At 43.1% G+C, this 7390-nt stretch overlaps 2 non-coding genes across 2 annotated transcripts; both read right to left on the bottom strand.

Moving 5' to 3' along the window:
- Positions 1-681: 681 nt before the first annotated feature.
- trnar-ucg (transfer RNA arginine (anticodon UCG)) lies at positions 682-770 on the bottom strand. Its single transcript is given in 2 exon segments — positions 682-717; positions 734-770. It is a non-coding gene; the product is annotated as a tRNA-Arg (tRNA).
- Positions 771-3780: 3010 nt separating this feature from the next.
- trnar-ucg (transfer RNA arginine (anticodon UCG)) lies at positions 3781-3869 on the bottom strand. Its single transcript is given in 2 exon segments — positions 3781-3816; positions 3833-3869. It is a non-coding gene; the product is annotated as a tRNA-Arg (tRNA).
- Positions 3870-7390: the final 3521 nt, after the last annotated feature.

Below are 7390 nucleotides of genomic sequence, written 5' to 3'. Positions count from 1 at the left end.
GGTTTATTGACTAAAAGTTGGAAGTGTTCGTCCAGGATTTGAACCCGGGAACTCTCGCATTTCAATTATTAAAATCCCAAAGCGAAAGTCATACCCCTAGACCAACGAGCCGCCGTCAGTAATGGAAGTAGCTCTCAGATTCTGACGTTAGTTTGACGTATTCGGCCCATCGTGCCTGTGCTGACTCTCAGAGACCTATCTCATGAGTCCCCCTCTCCATAGTCCTGCTAATGTTTTCCCTTTGATCAATAGATTATTCTTGGAGACATGACTTCACCAACGAGCTGCATCCTTGTCAGTAAAAGGTGAATTTGGCAATGAGGTTAAATGTGATGGCCGAAAAGAAACGAGTGGAAACGATTTAACACAATAATGACGAAGCTGGTGGCACACTGGATCCGTAGTCCTTTGCCTAAACCTCTCAGTCACCTTGTCTCCTATTTAAAGCAACGTCAGACATCCATTCCCTACTTTTTGCATTCAAACAGAAATAATGTGCACGAAAGTCGACTTCTTCACCGCTTGTTTTGACCGTGCAACCAGATCGACAGTGATGAAAATGTGCCATGAGCTTCTTAAAGCAAACAGCCTTCCTTTACTTCAGGTGAGTGACTGTACGAGATGGTTGGTTTTGAGACAGAATCAAAACAAAGAATATAAAATTTCACGCGGCGAGTTAGCTGACCGTGGCAGGACTCGAACCTGCAATCTTCTGATAACTTCACAGTTACAATCGAAGTCAGACGCCTTATCCATTAGGCCACGCGGCCGCTGCCGTCGGCACAAAATTTGTTCTTTTTCATATTGAGAGCAAATTTGGGACAAGGGTTCTATCAAGGAGTGGATATCGGAAAACATGAGCAAATTGTGAGTAATGAACAGATGCGCTGCGATATGGATATACACGGACACAGGCAACGTCAATGTAGCTTGAAACACAACAGTTTAACAATTCGGTTATCACAGCTGATAATCACACAACTTTTTAAATGTACAAAATGATCCGGATAATGAGAAAATACGTTTTAAAGGGCCAATTGATGAACCGCAACTGACAACCATCCCGTTGAAACAGAGACCGAATGATCCTGTACAGGAAGCACATCCCTCTTACACAGCTGTAGAATGGCCTTTCACGGACAGCAGTTCCCTTTCAGAAGAATAAAGTGGGATTTCTATCATTCCTGAATACAATTGTGCTGTGCGTGATTGCGCGCGGTTCTCATGAGCACTCGGTTCTGGGACGGTTGTTGAAGCCACAGGTGATAGACAAGCAGTAAAGAGGGAGGGAAATAAAACCAACCCAGACAAAAAGCCAATTTCAAACATATATATATTTATCATAATAAGAAAATTAATAAATTTACAATTTTATTGCAAAAAATTTAATTTGATTTGATTAACATAAATAAATAATTGCTTCTTAATCTATATATTTTTGATTGAACGAAGTCTTTGCGACTGCATGAAATCCACTGGAAATCAGGGTGTGCAGTCAGTAAATACCCAAACACATTAACCCAATGGTGCAAGACAAGCCACGAGGGAAGATGTGGGCAACAAAGGCCATCTTTTAAAGTCGCGAGTGCTTTTCTGCAGGATCAGACAGAAGCTGCGTGTGCTGTGAAAGACGTCAAATGTAATAGAGCCAATGCAGGCAGAACAGAAAAAGCACATTTATTGTGAAAGTTAAAAAGTAGGGAATGTATGTAAATATATGCATATATAAATATTTATACATATATTTATATAAACAACGGCAGTCTGTCAGTCATGTCTTGTCTTGTCTTGATTTGATATGTACTTGAAAATAAGGGGGAAGGAGCTCATCATGTCACACAGCCCATCCGCAAGCTCTCGCTAAAATCGCTATGTTTCTAACTTATATAATTTGCCTTCTTTCAGATGTGGAATAGCAAAATCCCACGGCAGTCCCCGAATGCGTGTTGAATCAAATCAGTGTGGCTTCAAGTTGCATGTAATACATTTTTCCTCCCATGACATGAAATGCACAGTGAGATCGCGCAGAACGTTTCCACGTACTCTCTCACTTGCACAAACACACCAACAAACTAAAAATTCTGCACCCTCCAACGGCTGTTTTTGAAATTTGAAATTTGAAATCCGGGACAGACAGCACATTCCTTTTAAACAGATAGATAATGATCCGATACTGATAGCACACCATTTTGGAGAGACAGAGAATGAACCTGGACAGGCCAGCACATCACCTTAAAAGGGATACAGAAACCCAATGAACAAAAACAAAGCATTCTGTAAAACTCAGCAGGCCGTGAACAATCTGTGGATGAATTTCCCGGGCTCACGTTCAGTCAGATGATCATTCCGATATTTTAAGAAAAATATAAAGTTTACAGATTTTTCCACGAAAATAGCGCCTGGAAAAAAATAGGCAGCGAGGAAGGACAAAAGGGAATGCCTGTGATACAGTGGAGCTTAGGAGTGATTGAATAATAAATGGCACAATGCGAAAAGGCAAAGTGGGTGGTAAGCGGACAATAAAGTAACAAAGGATGGACCAGAGGAGGTGTTAGTGTGAACAGCAGCACCATTAGCAGACAACGGGAGCGGTGCTTATGACCCGATACGTTGAACCGAATGTTGAGGCCAGAACACTATAACATGCCTGGAATGTAGGGTTTGAACGCCTTTTAATCAGACCAGGCAGCTTGGCCACCCCGGATTGATTTCCTGCACGGTTTAAATTCGGCAGCCAAGGGACTAACTCCAAAGCCAGCTTCTCATATCTTTTCAGCGCTAGAGAAACAGGACGCACTCATATTCACTTTAAGTTGAGATTGACGATCAATGTATGCTTCTCCCAATGGACCTGAGCTCATGCGTGCAGGAAGGATGATACACTGATTTAGTATTGGCCGAAATCAAATCCGGGTTTAGGATATCCAATGAGACACAGAGCCGAGTGCATCTGAGATACATGAACTTTACTCAGTTCGGTGAGTTTCACTTTGCTCCTGGGAATCTCCAGGATTTTTGGACGCTGTGTGAACAACGGAGTGCAATCACACGTTTTAATTTGAAACATGTCAGTTTTCTCACATGTCGACCGGCTGAGAAGTGGTTTTTTGACCAAAAGTTGGCAGAAATCGTCCGGGATTTGAACCCGGGACCTCTCGCATTTCAATTATTAAAATCCCAAAGCGAGAATCATACCCCTAGACCAACGAGCCGCCGACACCGAGCGACGTAGGTCTCAGATTCTGACGTGAGTTTGCTATTCGGCCCATCGTGCCTGTGCTGACTCTCAGAGACGGATTTCATGAGTCCCCCTCTCCATAGTCCTGCTAAAGGTTTCCCTTTGATGAAGTGATAATTTTTTGAGACCTTTCTTCACCAACGAGCTGCATCCTTGTCAGTAAAAGGTGAATTTGGCAATGAGGTTAAATGTGATTGACGAAAAAAACCGAGTGGAAAATGTTTCACACAATAACGACGAAGCTGGGGGCACACTGGATCAACAGTCCATTGCCTGCACCTCTCAGTCACCTTGTCTCCTATTTAATGCAACGTCAGACATCCATCACCTACTTTTTGCATTCAAACAGAAATAATGTACACGAAAGTCTACTTCTTCACCGCTTGTTTTGCCCGTGCAACCAGATCGACAGTGATGAAAATGTGCCATGAGCTTCTTAAAGCAAACAGCCTTCCTTTACTTCAGGTGAGTGACTGTACGAGATGGTTGGTTTTGAGGCAGAATCAAAACAAAGAATATAACATTTCACGCGGCGAGTTAGCTGACCGCGGCAGGACTCGAACCTGCAATCTTCTGATTACTTCACAGTTACAATCGAAGTCAGACGCCTTGTCCATTAGGCCACGCGGCCACTGCCGTCGGCACAAAATTTGTTCTTTTTTATATTGAGAGCAAATTTGGGACAAGGGTTATATCAAGGAGTGGATATCGGAAAACATGAGCATATTTTGAGTAATAAATAGATGCCCTGCGATATGGATGTGCACGGGCACAGGCAACGTCAATGTAGCTTGAAACACAACAGTTTAACAATTCGGTTATCACAGCTGAACTCACACTCCTTTTTAAATATACAGGATGATCCGGATTATGAGAAAATACGTCATAAAGGGGCAATTGATGAACCGGAACTGACAACCATCCCGTTGAAACAGACACCGAATGATCCTGGACTGGAAGCACATCCCTCTTACACAGCTGTAGAATGGCCCTTCACGGACAGCAGTTCCCTTTCAGAAGAATAAAATGGGGTTTCTATCATTCCTGAATGCAATTGTGCTGTGCGTGATTGAGCGCGGGTCTCAGGAGCACGCGGGGCTGGGACGGTTGTTGAAGCGACAGGTGATAGACAAGCAGGAAAAAGGGAGGGAATTAAAATCAACCCAGACAAAAAGACAATTTAAAACATATATATATATTTCTCATAATAAGAAAATAAATAAATTTAAATTTTATTGCAAGAAATTAAATTTGTTTTGATGTAAATAAATAAATAATTGTTTCTGCATCTGTATATTTTTGATTGAACGAAGTCTGCGCGACTGCATGAAATGCACTGGAAATCAGGGTGTGCAGTCAGTAAACACCCAAACACAGAAAGCCCATGGTGTCAGACAAGCCACGAGGGAAGATGTGGGCAACAAAGGCGATCTTTTAAAGTCGCGAGTGCCTTTCTGCAGGATCAGACAGAAGCTGCATGTGCTGTGAAAGAGGTCAACTGTAATAGAGCCAATGTAGGCAGAACAGAAAAAGCACATATATTGTGAAAGTTAAAAAGCCGGGAATGTATCTAAATATACGCATATATTAATATTTATACATATATTTAAATAAACAAAATCAGTCAGTCAGTCATGTCTTGTTTTGTCTTGATTTGATTTGTCTTTGGAAATGAAGGGGAAGGAGCTCATCATGTCACACAGCCCATCCGCAAGCTCTCGCTAAAATCGCTATGTTTCTAACTTATATAATTTGCCTTCTTTCAGATGTGGAAAAGCAAAATCCCACAGCAGATTCTTCTCCTGCCAGACAGTCCCCGAATGCGTGTTGAATCAAATCAGTGTGGCTTCAAGTTGCATGTAATGCATTTTTTCTCCCATGACATGAAATGCACAATAAGATCGCGCAGAATGTTTGCACGCACTCCCTCGCTAACACAAACACACCAACAAACTAAAATTACTGCACCCTCCAAAGGCAGTTTTTGAAATTTGAAATATGAAATTCGGAACAGACAGCACATTCCTTTTAAACAGATACATAATGATCCGATACTGATAGAACACCATTTTGGAGAGACAGAGAATACCCCGGACAGACCAGCACATCACCTTTAAAGAGATACAGAAACACAATGAACAAAAACAAAAAATTCTGTAAAACTCGGCAGGTCGTGAACATTCTGTGCATGAAGATCCCGGGCTCACGTTCAGTCAGATGATCATTCGGAAATTTGAAGAAAAATGGAAAGTTTACAGATTTTTTCCTCGAAAATGGAGCCTGGAAAAAAATAGGCAGCGAGGAAGGACAAAAGGGAATGTCTGTGATGCAGTGGAGCGTAGGAGTGATTGAATAATAAAAGGCACAATGCGAAAAGGCAAAGTGGGTGGTAAGCGGGCAATAAAGTAACAAAGGATGGACCAGAGGAAGTGTAACTGGGAACAGCAGAACCAGTAGCAGACAATGGGAGCGGTGCTTATGATCCGATGCGTTGAACCCAGAACACTATAACATGCCTGGAATGTAGAGTGTGCACGGCCTTTTCATCAGACCAGGCAGCTTGGTCACCCGGATTGATTTCCCGTACGGTTTAAATTCGGCAGCCTTTTGACCAAATCCAAAGCCAGCTTCTCACATCTTTTCAGCGCTCGAGGAACAGGACGCACTCATATTCAGGGCAGAGTCTGTTTCACGTTGAAGTTGAGATTGACGCTGAATCTATCCTTATCCCAATGGAGGTGAGCTCATGCGTGCAGAAAGGAAGATAGACTGATCAAGTATTGGCCGGAATCAAACACGGGTTTATGTTGTCCAATGAGACACAGAGCCGATTGCATCTGAGATACAAGAAAGCTACTCAGTTCGGTGAGTTTCACTTTGCTCCTGGGAATCTCCAGGAATTTTGGACGCTGTGTGAACAACGGAGCGCAATCACAGATTTTAATTTGAAACATATCAATTTTCTCACATGTCGACCGGCTGAGAAGTGGTTTTTTGACTAAAGGTTGGCAGGGCTCGTTTGGGATTTGAACCCATGACCACTCACATTTCAATTATTAAAATCCCAAAGGGAGAATCATACCACTAGACCAACGAGCCGCCGACAGTGCGGCATGTCGCTCTCAGATTCTGACGATAGAAACATGGAAAATAGGTGCAGGAGTAGGCCATTCGTCCCTTCCACCCTGCACCGCCATTCAATGAGTTCATGGCTGAACATTCAACTTCAGTACCCCATTCCTGCTTTCTCGCCATACCGCTTGATCCCCCTAGTAGTAAGGACCTCATCTAACTCCTTTTTGAATATATTTAGTGAATTGGCCTCAACAACTTTCTGTGGTAGAGAATTCCACAGGTTCACCACTCTCTGGGTGAAGAAGTTCCTCCGCATCTCGGTCCGAAATGCCTTACCCCTTATCCTTAGACTGTGACCTCTGGTTCTGGACTTCCCCAACATTGGGAACATTCTTCCTACATCTAACTTGTCTAACCCCTTTAGAATTTTTAATGTTTCTATGAGGTCCCCTCTCATTCTTCTGAACTCCAGTCAATACAAGCCCAGTTGATCCAGTCTTTCTTGATAGGTCAATCCCACCATCCCGGGAATCAGTCTGGTGAACCCTCGCTGCACTCCCTCAATAGCAAGAATGTCCTTCCTACGGTTAGGAGACCAAAACTGTACACAATACTCCAGGTGTGGCCTCACCAATGCCCTGTACAACTGTAGCAACACCTCCCTGTCACTGTACTCAAATCCCCTTGCTATGAAGGCCAACATGCCATTTGCATTCTTAACCGCCTGCTGTACCTGCATGCTAACCTTCAATGACTGATGTACCACGACACCCAGGTCTCTTTGCACCTCCCCTTTTCCTAATCTGTCACCATTCAGATAATAGTCTGTCTCTCTGTTTTTACCACCAAAGTGGATAACCTCACATTTATCCACATTATACTTCATCTGCCATGCATTTGCTCACTGACCTAACCTATCCAAGTCGCTCTGCAGCCTCACAGCATCCTCCTCGCAGCTCACACTGCCACCCAACTTCGTGTCATACGCAAATTTGGAGATATTACATTAAATCCCCTCATCTAAATCAATAATGTACAGTGTAAACAGCTGGGACCCCAGCACAGAACCTTGCGGAA

The sequence above is a fragment of the Pristiophorus japonicus genome, chromosome 25 (genome assembly GCF_044704955.1).
Source record: "Pristiophorus japonicus isolate sPriJap1 chromosome 25, sPriJap1.hap1, whole genome shotgun sequence".
Classification (NCBI taxonomy): Eukaryota; Metazoa; Chordata; class Chondrichthyes; family Pristiophoridae; genus Pristiophorus; species Pristiophorus japonicus.
This window is presented reverse-complemented; position numbering and strand designations above follow the sequence as displayed.